General features: G+C 36.1%; 1 protein-coding gene across 2 annotated transcripts in view; it reads right to left on the bottom strand.

Moving 5' to 3' along the window:
* The window catches only part of hoxb3a (homeobox B3a), a 136,145-nt gene that overhangs the window by 41,569 nt on the left and 78,233 nt on the right, over nt 1-16,343 (bottom strand). Inside the window, exon 4 of one of the 2 annotated variants that reach the window (XM_061905945.1) lies at nt 12,844-12,980. The exons of the other annotated variant lie outside the window; for it this stretch is intronic. The gene's annotated coding sequence lies outside the window, so the exon portion shown is untranslated. The remainder of the gene's footprint in view (nt 1-12,843; nt 12,981-16,343) is intronic. 2 annotated transcript variants of the gene reach the window in all.

Below are 16,343 nucleotides of genomic sequence, written 5' to 3' on the forward strand. Positions count from 1 at the left end.
TTACCCATTCACACACACATTCACACACTGATGGAGGGAGCTGCCATGCAAGGCGCCAACCAGCACCCATCAGGAGCAAGGGTGAAGTGTCTTGCTCAGTTTTGGATGATTCAATCATTGATTAGTTATTCCTCAGTCCCTCGCAGTAGTAGTAGTAGTAGTTGTAGTAAATATTAGAGGATTCAATCATTGATTGGTTGTTCGTTATTCCCTCGCAGTAGTAGTAGTGAGTATTGGAGGATTAAATCAATGATTAGTTATTCTTCATTCCCTCGCAGTAGTAGTAGTAAATATTGGAGGAGTCAATTATTGATTTGTTGTTTATTATTCCCTCGCAGTAGTAGTAGTGAGTATTGGAGGATTCAATCATTGATTAGTTGATCATAATTCCCTCGCAGTAGTAGTAGTGAGTATTGGAGGATTCAATCATTGATTAGTTGATCATAATTCCCTCGCAGTAGTAGTAGTGAGTATTGGAGGATTCAATCATTAATTAGTTTTTCATTATTCCCTCGCAGTAGTCGTGACTATTGGAGAATTCAATCAATGATTAGTTGATCATTATTCCCTCGTAGTAGTAGTAGTGAATATTGGAGGATTCAATCATTGATTAGTTTGTTCATTATTCGCTCGCAGCAGTAGTAGTAGTAGTGAGTATTGGAGGATTCAATCATTGATTGGTTTTTCATTATTCCCTCACAGTAGTAGTAGTGAATATTGGATGATTCAATCATTGATTTGTTGTTCATTATTCCCTCACAGTAGTAGTAGTAGTGAGTATGTGTGTTCCATGTTTTGCTGTGTGATGTTGCCTCCTATCAAGTTCATTTGAGTTGTTTTCATTAGTAAAAGGTTACTTCCTGCTTTGACCTTGTTGACAAACAACTAAGTCAACAGTAGTGTGCCACGTTACATCCAACGTAACGTAACAAAGCGTGCACAAGACTAATTATTATGTATTTTTCTATAACGCCTTTTCAACATTATAGAATGGAGAAAAATTGTAAAAAAAAAAAGAGAAAAAAAGTGTCAGCCATTTTTAATTTACCAAAGAATATTAACGACTTTGTAGAACGTTTTTTTTTAAGCAGTAAAGTATGATGTAAATATTTGGTCTTTTATGGGTGAACTAAAGGTGTGAGAATTGTTGTCTTATTTTCCGTCTTCTTCATGTGGAACTCCTTTGTGGAGTTTTAGTCGGGCAGCTGGCGGGGGACGTGTCACACAAACACATCTTCTTGATGGCCGACTGTCCTCAGGGCACAAAGTCAGCACTTCCATTCACACCAAGTTAATGTTTAGCACGCACGCTAATCTTTAACCGCCAGCTCAAAGCCAGCGAGACGTGACACTTAATAATACGGGAAAAAGGCAGCGGGGGTCCGACAACATACTTTGACTGTACTCTTTTTTTTCATCGATAGCACTTCTTTACATACATACACACATATATATATATATATACATATATGTATGTATGTATGTATATATATATATATATATATATATATACATTATATATATATACATATATATATATATATATATACATATATGTATGTATGTATATATATATATATACATATATATACATTATATATATACATATATATATATATATATATATATATACATATATATATATATATATATATATATATATATATATATATATATATATATATATATATATATATATATATATATATATATATATGTATATATATATATATATATATATATATGTATATATATAGGGCTTCACGGTGGCAGAGGGGTTAGTGCGTCCGCCTCATAATACGAAGTTCCTGCAGTCCTGGGTTCAAATCCAGGCTCGGGATCTTTCTGTGTGGAGTTTGCATGTTCTCCCCGTGAATGCGTGGGTTCCCTCCGGGTACTCCGGCTTCCTCCCACTTCCAAAGACATGCACCTGGGATAGGTTGATTGGCAACACTAAATTGGCCCTAGTGTATGAATGTGAGTGTGAATTTTGTCTGTCTATCTGTGTTGGCCCTGCGATGAGGTGGCGACTTGTCCAGGGTGTACGCTGCCTTCCGCCCGATTGTAGCTGAGATAGGCGCCAGCGCCCCCCGCGACCCCGAAAGGGAATAAGCGGTAGAAAATGGATGGATGGATGGGATATATATATATATATATATATATATATATATATATATATATATATATATATATATATATATACATACATGTCTTGATTGGATTATCCAGAGAATAGTGCTCGATACCGTGGTAGAGCGCAATATGTAGGTGTGGGAAAAAATCACAAGACTACTTCATCTCTACAGATCTGTTTCATGAGGGGTTCCCTCAATCATCAGGAGATTTTAATGGAAGCATTCACATACAATGGTTTATATAGAGCACAGAGTGGGTGGGTACAAGCAGGCCAATAACATGGCAAATTCTTGAATCCAGCACACCTTACAACAGTGGTAATAAAAGATGCAACCTATGCTTAAAAGAGAAACTGTTTATTATATATCATCCAGATCTATCATCTCTCAACAAGCGCAGTGAAATCATTTCAACATGCCGCCATAGACGGAAACACCTCCTAGGTAACACATGAGCCAATCACCACACCCTACGCCTGCTTGTACCCACCCACTCTGTGCTCTATATAAACCATTGTATGTGAATGCTTCCATTAAAATCTCCTGATGATTGAGGGAACCCCTCATGAAACAGATCTGTAGCGATGAAGTAGTCTTGTGATTTTTTCCCACACCTACATATACATACATATATATATATCTCCATCCATCCATCCTGGGATGGCGGAGCCTATCTCAGCTGCATTCGGGCGGTAGGCGGGGTACACCCTGGACAAGTCACCACCTCATCGCAGATTTTATATATATATATATATATATATATATATATATATATATATATATATTTACAATTACACACATGCTGTATATATGTGTGTAATTATTACATAAAAAGAGAATACAATGATTAGCAAATCCTTTTCAGCTTATATTCAATTGAATAGACTGTATAGACAATATATTTAATGTTCACACTGAGAAACTTCATTTGCTTTTTGCAAGCAATCATTAATTTAAATTTAGTGGCAGCAACCACATTGCAAAAAAGTAGTCAGAGGGGCCTTTTTACCACTGTGTTACATGGCCTTTCCTTTAAACAACACACTGTAAAGGTTTGGGAACCGAGGAGACACATTTTTGAAGTGGAATATATTCCCATTCTTGCTTGATGTATAGCTTAAGTTGTTAAAAAAAAAAAAAAAAGATTTATATAGCGCTTTTCCAAACACTCAAAGCGCTCACAGAGAAGTGGAACTCAACATTCATTCACACCTGGTGGTGGTAAGTTACATCAGTAGCCACAGCTGCCCTGGGGTAGACTGACGGAAGCGTGGTTGCCAGTTTGCGCCTACGGCCCCTCCGACCACCATCTGTCATTCATTCATCATTCATTCACCAGTTTGTGCGGCACCGGGGGCAAAGGGTGAAGTGTCCTGCCCAAGGACACAACGGTAGTGAGTCTTTGGATGTCAATCGGTTGGAAGCGAACCTGCAACCTTCAGGTTTCTGGCCCGCCGCTCTACCCACTACGCCATGCTGCCCCATAACAGTCTCCCTTCTGATATTTTAGGCTTCATACACAATTTCATTGGGCGACAGGTCTGGACTACAGGCAGGCCAAGCTAGTAGCCGCACTCTTTTAATATGAAGCCACGCTGTTGTAACACGTGGGTTGGCAATGTCTTGCTTAAATAAGCAGGGGCGTCCATGATAACGTTGCTTGGATGGCAACATGTGTTGCTCCAAAACCTGCATGTGCCTTTTAACATTAATGGTGCCTTCACAGATGTGTAAGTTACCAATGCCTCAAGCACTAATGCACCCCCATACCATCACAGATGCTGGCTATTCTACTTTGTGTGTAGAACAGTCCAGATGGTTCTTTTCCTTTTTGGTCTGAAGGACACGATGTCTCCACTTTCCAAAAACAATTTGAAGTGTAGACTCGTCAGGCCACAGAACACTTTTCCACTTTGCCTCAGTCCATCTTAGATGAGCTCGGGCCCAGCGAAGCCGGCAGCGTTTCTGGGTGTGTTAATAAATGTCTTTGGCTTTGCATAGTATAGTTTTAACTTGCACTTACAGATGTTGACCAACTGTAGTTACTGACAGTGGTTTTCTGAAGTGTTCCTGAGTCCATGTGTTTATATCCTTTTCACACTGATGTCGCTTTTTGATGCAGTACCGCCTGAGGGATAGAAGGAGTGTAATATCATGGCTTACGTGCAGTGATTTCTCCAGATTCGTTGAACCTTTTGATGATATTACGGAGCGTAGATGGTGAAATCCCTAAATTTCCTGCAATAGCTGGTTGAAAAAGGTTGTTCTTAAACAATTTGCTCAGGCATTTGTTGACAAAGTGGTGACCCTCACCACATCCTTGGTTGTGAGGGTCTATATACATGTATATATATATATATAGTTGTGATCAAAATTATTCAACCCCCACACAATTTTGGTGTTTTAGCAAGTTCGACATTCATTTTGTATATTGTTTATAGTCATTAAAGATGCATTAAATAGACAAATGCAACTTGAATTACAACATTATATTTTGTAACATACCAAACAGTGTCATTTCTCTTAATATCTCATTGACAAAATTATTCAATCCTTTGAAGATCATAACTCTTAAGAACAGAATTTGAATAAGGTATTTTCAATCAGGTGTTGAAAACACCTGTAGATGTGATTAGAACCATAACGAGCAACAATTAAACTGATTGAAAAAGACTGTGACGCTCAGCTTCTTGTAGATGGTCAAGTCCAGGGAGTGGTCAAAGGAGTCAAGAGAGGAGGTAATTTCTCTTCATAAGAAAGGATATGGATATAAGAAAATAGCAAAGACATTACACATTCCAAGAGACACAGTTGGGAGCATAATTCGCAAGTTTAAAGCTAAAGGCACAGTGGGAACACTACCTGGGCGTGGTAGAAAGAGAATGCTGTGTGCAACTGCTATCCGGTATTTGAAGCATACAGTGGTGAAAAACGCCCGGGTAACAGCTGAGGAACTACAACAAGACATTGCAGAGGGGAGAACGCAGGTTTCGTCCCAGACAATAAGGCGCGCACTACGAGATGAAGGCCTCCATGCCAGAACTCCGAGGCGCACCCCACTTCTGACTACCAGGCACAAGGAAAATAGACTCCAGTATGCCAAAAATCATCTGGACAAACCCCAAAGGTTTTGGGAAACTGTTCTATCGAGTGATGAGACAAAAGTGGAACTCTTTGGGCCTATGAATCAACGTTATGCCTGGAGGCAAAAAAAATGAAGCTTACAAAGAGAAGAACACCTTTCCTACTGTTAAGCATGGTGGGGGGACAATCATGCTCTGGGGCTGTTTCTCTGCCTCAGGTACCGGGAATCTCCAGCGCATTCAAGGCATTATGAATTCTATTTCCTACCAAGATATATTAGCTGCAAATGTCATGAAGTCAGTGACGAAGCTGAGCCTTGGGAGACGTTGGACTTTCCAACAGGGCAACAATCCCAAGCATACCTCCAAATCAACATCAGAGTGGTTGCAGAAGAAGGGCTGGAAGACCCTGGGGTGGCCTTCACAGTCGCCAGACCTAAATCGTATAGAAAACCTGTGGTGGGACTTGAAGAAGGCAGTTGTAGCACACAAGCCCAAGAATATGAATGAACTGGAGGTATGTGCCCAAGAGGAATGGGCTAAAATACCTGTAGATCATTGTAAGAAGCTTGTGTCCGGTTATGTATCACGTTTGAAGGATGTAATTACTGCCAAAGGGTGTTCTACTAAGTACTAAAGATGCAATCATTTTGTTAGTGAGATATTAAGAAAAATGTCCTTTTTCGGTATTTTGTAAAATACAGTGTTACAATTTAAGTTGCATTTGTCTATTTGACACATCTTTATTTGATATGACTACAAACAAAATACGGAATAAATGTCCAACTTGCTAAAACACCAAAATTGTGTGGAAGTTGAATAATTTTGATCACAACTCTATATATATATATATATATATATAAATATATCAATCAATCAATCAATCAATGTTTACTTATATAGCCCTAAATCACTAGTGTCTCAAAGGGCAATCTGGAGAAATCACTGCACGTAAGCGACGATATTACGGACTCTTGATCCCTCAGGCGGTACTGCATCAAAAACCGACATCAGTGTGTAAAGGATACCACCACATGGGCTCAGGAACACTTCATAAAAACACTGTCAGTAACTACAGTTGGTCGCTATATCTGTAAGTGCAAGTTAAAACTCTACTATGCAAAGCCAAACCCATTTATCAACAATATCCTGAAACGCCACCGGCATTGGCTGGGTTCGAGCTCACCTAAGATGGACTGATGCAAAGTGGAAAGGTGTTCTGTTGTCTGACGAGTCCAAATTTCAAATTATTTTTGGAAACAGATGACGTGGTGTCCTCCAGAACAAAGAAGAAAATAACCATTCGGATTGTTATAGGCGCAAAGTTCAAAAGACAGCATCTGTGATGGTATGGGGGTGTATTAGTGACCCAGGTAAGGGTAACTTACACATCTGTGAAGGCACCATTAATGCTGAAAGGTCCATACAGGTTTTGGAGCAACATATGTTGTCCCAGCAATGTTATCATGGACGCCCCTGCTTATTTCAGCAAGACAAGTGTTACAACAGCGTGACTTCGTAAAAAAAGAGAGCAGGTACTTTCCTGGCCTGCCTGCTGTCCAGACCTGTCTCCCATCGAAAATGTGTGGCGCATTATGAATCATAAAATACAACAGCGGAGACCCCGGACTGTTGAACGACTGAAGCTCTTCATAAAACAAGAATTGGAAAGAATTCCACTTTCAAAGCTTCAACAATTAGTTTCCTCAGTTCCCAAACGTGTATTGAGTGTTTTTAAAAGAAAAGGTGATGTAACACAGTGGTGAACATGCCCTTTCCCAACTACTTTGGCACATGTTGCAGCCATTAAATTCTAAGTTAATTATTATTTGCAAAAAAATTAAAAGTGTATGAGTTTTAACATCAAATATCTTTTTTTTTATTTTAATAAATGTTTTTATTGAATTTGACATGTATTACAATGTACAATAAAACAGTAAACAAATGTTCCCCTTTTTTTCCCACCCACTTCCAAGAACAGCAACCCAACACATACCCCCACCCACCCCACCCCCCCACCACACCCCACCCCTCCCTTCTACATAAGTTAAAGGTACTGTCACAAATGGAAAATAATTTGTACATCACTTTCTTCTCAACATAGGCAGATTCTAAATATACACCCTGAGTAAATATAAATAATAAAAAGAAAAAAGAAAAAAAGAAGCTGGTTTATGAAAGGTGAACTTTTCATGTGTCCTGTAGCGTCTTTAATTCAGCTACGTAGTCAACCATACAGCCCCAAACAGAATAAAACTCCCCACGTGCCCCCCTAAGATTGAACTTCATTTTCTCCAGATCTAAATACATCATAAGGTCTTTAAGCCATACGGAGGCTTTGGGGCAGAAAGGTGACTTCCACTCCAGCAAAATTCTCCTACGTGCTAATAAGAATGCAAAGGCGATATTATCCTTAAATTTTCTCCTTATTTGGGGATCTGATACCATCTCAAAAATAGCCATTTCTGCATATGGTGTCAGATTTAAATCCGATGCCTTAGCAAGTGTTTGGAAATAGTTTTCCAACAATCCAGCAAATGGGGACAGGACCAAAACATGTGTGTCATGTTTGCAGGTGACATGTGACATCTGTTACAAGTATCCGAGTTGTTTGCGTATATTTTGGAGAGTTTGGAATTAGTGAAATAAATACAGTGGACAACTTTAAATTGTATTAAATTAAGCCGTGAACAGGATGTACTGTTGTTAATTTGGGTTAAGGCAGAATCCCAATCTCCATCATCTATAGATCTGCCAAGCTCTTCTTCCCAATTCCCTCTGATTTTATCAAGAGACGTTTTACCAAACTGAGGGATTAAGGTGTAGATTTTGGAAATTAGGCCTTTCTGATTTGTGGGAATATCTAAAATTGAATCAATTAGTGAATTTGGTGGAGTATTAGGGAAAGAGAGACTATTTGATTTAACAAAACTACAAACCTGAAAGTATCAAAATAGAGGAGATTTTGGTACGTCAGATTTTTCACACAGTTCACTGAAACTAGCGGAAACATCACCAATATATAAGTCCTTTAGCCTGCTAAGGCTTGACTGCTTCCATAGAGAAAACGCTGCATCAGTGCTAGGAGGGAGGAAGAGGTGGTTATTATGAATGGGGCTATGGTTGAATAAACCCTGCAGGCCGAAAGTATTTCTAAATTGAGACCAGATTTTAAGGGTAGAAATGACAATTGGACTACAAGTAAATTGGGATGGTCGATAAGGTAATTTTGATGTAAGCAGGTCCAAGAGTGAGGTAAAACAGGGACTAGCTTCAGACTTGCACCAAATTAATTCAGGTTCTTGGAACCAGAGAGTCACTTTGTGTGTGTTAGCTGCCCAGTAGTAGTGTTTTATATTAGGGAGTGATAGACCGCCTATGGACCTATGCCTTTGCAGGAACTCTCTCTTAATCCTGGAAGTCTTGCCTTTCCATATAAAGGATGGAATTAGTTTGTTTATTATGCAAAAAAAGGAATTGGGTAAAAAGACATCAACCATCAAATATCTTGTCTTTGTAGTGCATTCAACTGAATATGGGTTGAAAATGATTTGCAAATTATTGTATTTTGTTTATATTTACATCTAACACAATTTCCCATCTCATATGGAAAAGGGGTTTGTATATATATATATATATATATATATATATATATATATATATATATATTATTGTATTTTGTTTATATTTACATCTAACACAATTTCCGATCTCATATGGAAAAGGGGTTTGTATGTATGTATTTATATGTGTATATATATATATATATATATATTAGGGGTGGGCAAATTAATGCGTTAATTACGCGTTAACTCATCAATCTATTAAAGCCGACAATTATTTTATCGCACATCTGCGTATGTTGTTTACATGCTTTTATTTTGTTAACGCCTTTTCTTAACAAGATGGCATCTCCCGGATGTACTTCGGCGTGGAGGGGCTCTTGGTAAAGATGGAACATTTGGCAAAAATACCGGACAATTCTGCAAATTTCATGGCTGGCTTACAGCGTGGTCCCTCCGGGATCACTTACGACCGCCAGACAATTCTGAATGTGGATAGATCGGGCCGTTTTGGACTGAATGACGCGTGCATGCTAGACCGGCTAGCTAGCATGGGAATACTTTGCCGGCTACATCCAGCGGCCTGTGAAGCAGCGGAGTATATGTGTTGTCTGTCTATTTATGAATAATGCAGACGAGGAGTGTTGGCTGAGTTCTTAACGTTTGCTTTCAGAGCGTGCATATCATAACATACAAGATGCCGTTGTGGTGACACAACCTATACCGGGCTACCGCGCATGCTCGTCACTCCTGTTGCATGCTGGGTAGGGTAGTTCTTTTTTTCCCTGGCTCATAACATCACAAATAGTACCATGTATATGCGTTCAGTTTATCAAAGCACCAAGCAAACAATCGGAAAATTCCCATCATATCAATTCCTAGATATTGTCATAATTATTTTAAGTGCACTACACAGAATAAACACAACATTATTAATATTGCTACTACGGATAATTTGATCAAAAATTCCCTAAAACAGCCCACTACCTATAATATAGGTTTTTTAAACATAAGACCCTGATAAAAAAAAATGTTCTGCTGTTACCTCAGAAATTGCCTGTTCAGATGTTATGATTGTGGCTCAGAGATTTGTATGTAGATTATATTTATTTTCCATAACAAACAGGATAACTTAAATACCCCGGCAGTGGCAATAAGCTTAAATGTTTGTATTTACATTTTTTGAGTTGATATATGTATATATATATATATATATATATATATGTATATATATAGGGCTTCACGGTGGCAGAGGGGTTAGTGCGTCTGCCTCACAATACGAAGGTCCTGCAGTCCTGGGTTCAAATCCAGGCTAGGGATCTTTCTGTGTGGAGTTTGCATGTTCTCCCCGTGAATGCGTGGGTTCCCTCCGGGTACTCCGGCTTCCTCCCACTTCCAAAGACATGCACCTGGGGATAGGTTGATTGGCAACACTAAATTGGCCCTAGTGTGTGAATGTGAGTGTGAATGTTGTCTGTCTATCTGTGTTGGCCCTGCGATGAGGTGGCGACTTGTCCAGGGTGTACCCCGCCTTCCGCCCGATTGTAGCTGAGATAGGCGCCAGCGCCCCCCGCGACCCCGAAAGGGAATAAGCGGTAGAAAATGGATGGATGGATGGAGTTGATTTTCATCAAATATGCTATTTAACTGCTACTGTTTAACAAGGACTGATTTAAATTGTGTTTGCACAACAAATGTTTTGGCGCTTTTGTTCATGTGGGAGAATATTCCAATAAAGGTTCATTACACACTACTTTTGAATTCATTATTGGACTTTGCGTATACAATGCAGTTAATTGCGATTAATTGGAGAAATAGTGCGATTAACTTCGATAAAATTTGTAATCGATGCCCAGCCCTAATATATATATATATATATATATATATATATATATATATATATGAATATATATATATATTTATATATATATATATATATATATATATATATATACATAAATATATATAAATATATATATATATCTTCATATATATATATATATACTTATATATTTATATATGTATATATATATACATATATATACATACATATATATATATATGAATATATATATATATATATATATATATGTATACATATATATAAATTATGTGTATATATATATATATATATACACATATATATACATAGAAATATATAAGTATATATATATATATGTATATATATATATATATTTATATATATTTATGTATATATATATATAAATATATATATATATATTCATATATGTGTTTATATATATATATATATATATATATATATATATATATATATATACATATATATATATATATATATATATATATATATATATATATATATATATATAAGATCACGGGTACAAGCGACCGAAATGAGTTTCCTCCGCCGGGTGGCGGGTCTCTCCCCTAGAGATAGGGTGAGAAGCTCTGCCATCCGGGAGGAACTCAAAGTAAAGCCGCTGCTCCTCCACATCGAGAGGAGCCAGATGAGGTGGTTCGGGCATCTGGTCAGGATGCCACCCGAACGCCTCCCTAGGGAGGTGTTTAGGGCACGTCCAGCTGGTAGGAGGCCACGGGGAAGACCCAGGACACGTTGGGAAGACTATGTCTCCCGGCTGGCCTGGGAACGCCTCGGGATCCCCCGGGAAGAACTAGACGAAGTGGCTGGAGATAGGGAAGTCTGGGCTTCCCTGCCTAGGCTGCTGCCCCCGCGACCCGACCTCGGATAAGCGGAAGATGATGGATGGATGGATGGATGGATATATATGTATATATATATATATATATATATATATATATATATATATATATATATATATATATACATATATATATATATAGTACTCAATACTGGGGTAGAGTGGAACATACGTTAGGTCAGGAAAAAACACAAAAGGCTATATCATCCCTACAAGCTTGTTTCGCAGGTTTCCCTGCTTTTCGGGGGATTTTATAAAATCCTCTGACTGTATAAAGGATAAACCACAGAAACTTTGACTAAATATATCTATATATTTTTTTCACACACACATAAACACACACATATACCGTATATATACATATATATATATATATATATATATATATATATATATACATACATATATATATATATATATACATATATATATATATATATATATATATATATATATATATATATATATATATATATATATATATATATACACAAATATACAACATATAAAACGCATGCATGTTTTGAAAATGTCTATGAAAATGGTTTAATATTTCAGTGTGTGAAGTTTGGACTCCCCTGGTGTAGAAATTATTCTATAATATTTAGATATTGATCACATGACCTCATAATAAGGGAAAATAGTAATGAAAGTGTTGTCCTCTATGAATATTCTACAATGACTGCTATAGTACAATCAGAGTCACGTGATGTCCAGCTTGTTGCCGTCACGCACATGGCGGTAATCCGAGGACGGACAGAAGGAGACAAAGAAGAGTGGGGGTTCTCTTCAGAGTAAACAATCTTTTCACAGCGCCATAAATCACTGCAGCTAAGATGGATCTTCTTTCTTTTACACCTGGATGTCACTTCCCTGTTCACTACCCGCACACGCACACGCCCACGCACACGCGCGCGGAGCGGGGGAATGTCACCTATCCCGGGGCTTCTCTCCACGCCACGCAGACACACAACCAAGTTTTAAGATACAGTCTTGGCGCCAACAGCACCAAAAAAAAAAAAAAAAAAAAAGGCCGCACAATTCGCGGCGGCGACCTTTCCCACCTGGATCAGGTTTATTCCCGCCGGAAGTGGACGCGAAGGAGACAATCGACGCATAATCCACGCACCAAGACGGTCGTGACACCTTTACGGTAACACGAGATTTATAAAGTCTGCCTTTATTATTACATTAGCGTGCAAAAAAACAACGCGCGCATGCGCTCTTTCTGCGCGTTTTCTGCACTGCAAATAAGTTAAACATTTGTATTTTGACGCAAAAAATCCACCTTTAAAGCTCATTTCCCTTGCGTGACGTGACACATGAAGCGTATTTTTGGAGCAAAAATGACTGCACTGACCTGCGCGTGTCGTGTTCCTGCGTGTTTTGCACCGTGCCGGCTCTGGTCCAGTCCAAAGTGGGGAGGTCTGGACTGGGGGGGATGGGGTTGGGATGGCGGGGGGGTTGGTTCTGTCTAGATCTGCCTGCTGGTTTCACCTGCGAGCGGCCCACATGTTGCTGATTAGTGACGTGGGGAAACAAAAAAATGATTCTTCACGCCAATAACTATCAAATAATAATGATTTTTTTTGGTATAGTGACGTCATGCTGTTGCCTTTTTATTTTTTTTATTACAATTGCGTTAAGTGAGGTAGAAAAACCTGCACTCGGATTTGTTGCGTGTCTTCTGTCTGCGCGTGCGTGTTTCATGCCCTCTTCCCACGCGCGTACACTCTCGCCACGGACACGCGAAGCAAGACAAAGACGGCAATAGGTGACAAGTTGTTCGTGTTTGGAATAAAAGGTCGTTTTTACGCACACGACGTCATTTGTTAATTATTACTATAATAATAACGTAATAATAATAATCTGATTGACTGTGTTTAAGTTCAATGGTCGTTACGTGGACGCCTGCACCTGATTGATGTTTGCGTGTTTTATTTATTTCTTCTTTGACAACTTCAACTGCTTCCATGGTCTATTTGTATTTGATCAAGTGTGAACACTTTGCAAGAATGTTTTACATGTTGAAAGTTGAGCTACAGCAGAATACTTGTATTTATTCGTTATATAATATTTCTTTATATCGTTTTATCTATGATACCCTCTGTATTCATTATATATTTATATAATTTTATGTATAACACACTCTGTATTTATTTTTTATATAATATCAATTCATATTGTTGTATCTAAATACAGTCTGTTTATATATTTATTTTATTTTATTATGTATATAGTTATATCTATGATACACGGTATTTAGTCGTTCTACACTATTTATTTACATATTTTTATCATAATACACTGTGTATTTATTATTTTTTATATTTATGTATGTAGTTTGATATATAACACACTGTTATTTATTCATATATAATAATGTTGGATCCACTATAGACTGGACTTTCACAATATTATGTTAGAACCACTCGACATCCATTGCATCCGGTCTCCCCTAGAGGGGTGTGTGTGTGTGTGTGTGGGGGGGGGGCTCACACACATCTGCCGTCCTCTCCAAGGTTTCTCACTGGGTTGTGAGTTTTTCCTTGCCTTTGAGACACTTGTGATTTAGGGCTATATAAATAAATATTTATTGCTTGAATGATTGATAATATGTGTATAGTTTCATCCATAATACACTCTGTATTTGTTTATTCACTATATATTTTTACATAGTTTAATCTTTAATGCACTCTATTATCTATTCATTAAGAATATGTATATAGTGTTACCTATAATACAGTCTGTATGTATTTGTCATATAAAATGTATTTATTTTTTTTTATATATAATACACTCTATTATCTATTCATTAAATAATATTATTTATATAGTTTTATTTATAATACATTTTTTATGTATTTTTTATATAAAATGTATACATAGTTTTATGCACTCTATAATCCATTAATTAAACAAAATTGTTTATATAGTTGTATCTATAATAAAGTTTTGTATGTATTCGTTATATGTTATTTATTTATATAGTTTTATTTACAATAAACTCTGCATTTATTTGTTAGACAACATTTATTTATATAGTTGTATCTATAATACACTCTGTATTCATCCATTCATTACATAATATTTATATAGTTTCATCAATAATATAGTCTTTATTTTTCTATTTATTATATAACGTTTATTTGTATAATTTTTGTCTATAATAAACCATATATTTATCTGTTAATTATGCAGTTCAAATCAATTATTTTACCCTTTACTCTCGTCATTAATCCTGACTTTAAACACAAATAATGATGTCCATTTTTATGCATATGTTCACTCTCCAATAACACTTTCATGTGTTTAGAACTAAAATATGTTTATGATTATATGGAAAATGTGTTTACATGTCATAAGATTAAATCAACTCTATTATATTATACTATTATATTGTTGCAAAGACACATACATATTGTATTTGAATGAATTATTTATTAAAGGTTTGCTTTAAATGTGTTCTGGTATATATAAGATAAAAATAATAATAATCCGTGTATTTGCACGTGTTATTATAATAATAATAATATTCGGTGGAAGTAAACGGTGGTGATATTTATGATTATTTACATTATTGACATATATTGTCAAGAGGAAGTTGTATAAAATTGTGTAAAAGTTGTATAAAAATGTAAAAGTGTAAAAGTGTGAAGTGTTGTCGCCACAGAGGCAGAAAGTGCTGATTAGAGGCGGAAGATAAGTTAAGATAAGTGACAAGAGATGACATTTCTCCTCCTCCGCCACACTTTTAAACGCTTCAAATATTTGAAATATTCGGCGGAAGCTTTGAAGTGAGACACGTTATCGTGCTAACATTTGGCAGTGCACGTGTCACGTGGTCTGTGGATAAGATAAAAGCCAGTTTCTCTTTCTCCTTCTGCAACTTTAAATAAGACATTTTTCATACATTTACATACATTTATATGTATTCATTTGATTTGCTCTTTCATCTGCTTTTTGATTATATCAAATTAATTACTTGAATCAAATGAATCTTGTTCGACAACTATTATTAGTATTACAGTTATTTTTTATCATTATTATTAATAATGTATACATTAGGTTTTATTTGTTCTACTTTTTAAATTGTACTATTATTATATTCAGTTAGTCAACTTAGAGTATGGTAATTATTATTATTAATAATATTTAAAAAATGTTTTATACATGTATATAGTTGGTGTAGATATAACGTGTCCTACAGCTAAATATCGACGGCATCGATACGGAGAGTGTGGTATCGAATCGAGACCAGAGTCTGGAGATAATATTTTCCATGTCTTCTGTTGTTTATTTATTGCTAATAAAATTATTAAAATACGTTGATCATTTCTAAAAAAAAAGTCAAACGAAGAGGACTTGAAAGATTTGAATGATGGTAAAGTTTAATTAGTATTTGTATTATTATTTGTGTGTGTGTGTGCGCGTGTTCAAACAATTGTGACACGATAAGCGGTGGGAAATGAATGAATGGATGAATGGATGGTTAACAAATAATAATTTGTTGATAACATTGACTTGTATCTTGTTGACTTATTCACAAATAATAGTTTTAATAAAATATTAATATTTATTATTCGTTTGTTATTTGTTCATATTGAACACACACACACACACACACACGTACACACACACACACACACACACACACACACACACACACACACATATATATGTGTGTATATATACATATATACACATATATATATACATATATATATACATATATATACAGTGTATATATATATATGTATGTATGTATATATACGTATATATACACAATATAAATATATATATATATATATATATATATATATATATATATATATATATATATATGTATATATATATATA

This window comes from Nerophis ophidion, linkage group LG07 (genome assembly GCF_033978795.1).
Source record: "Nerophis ophidion isolate RoL-2023_Sa linkage group LG07, RoL_Noph_v1.0, whole genome shotgun sequence".
In the NCBI taxonomy this organism is placed as follows: Eukaryota; Metazoa; Chordata; class Actinopteri; order Syngnathiformes; family Syngnathidae; genus Nerophis; species Nerophis ophidion.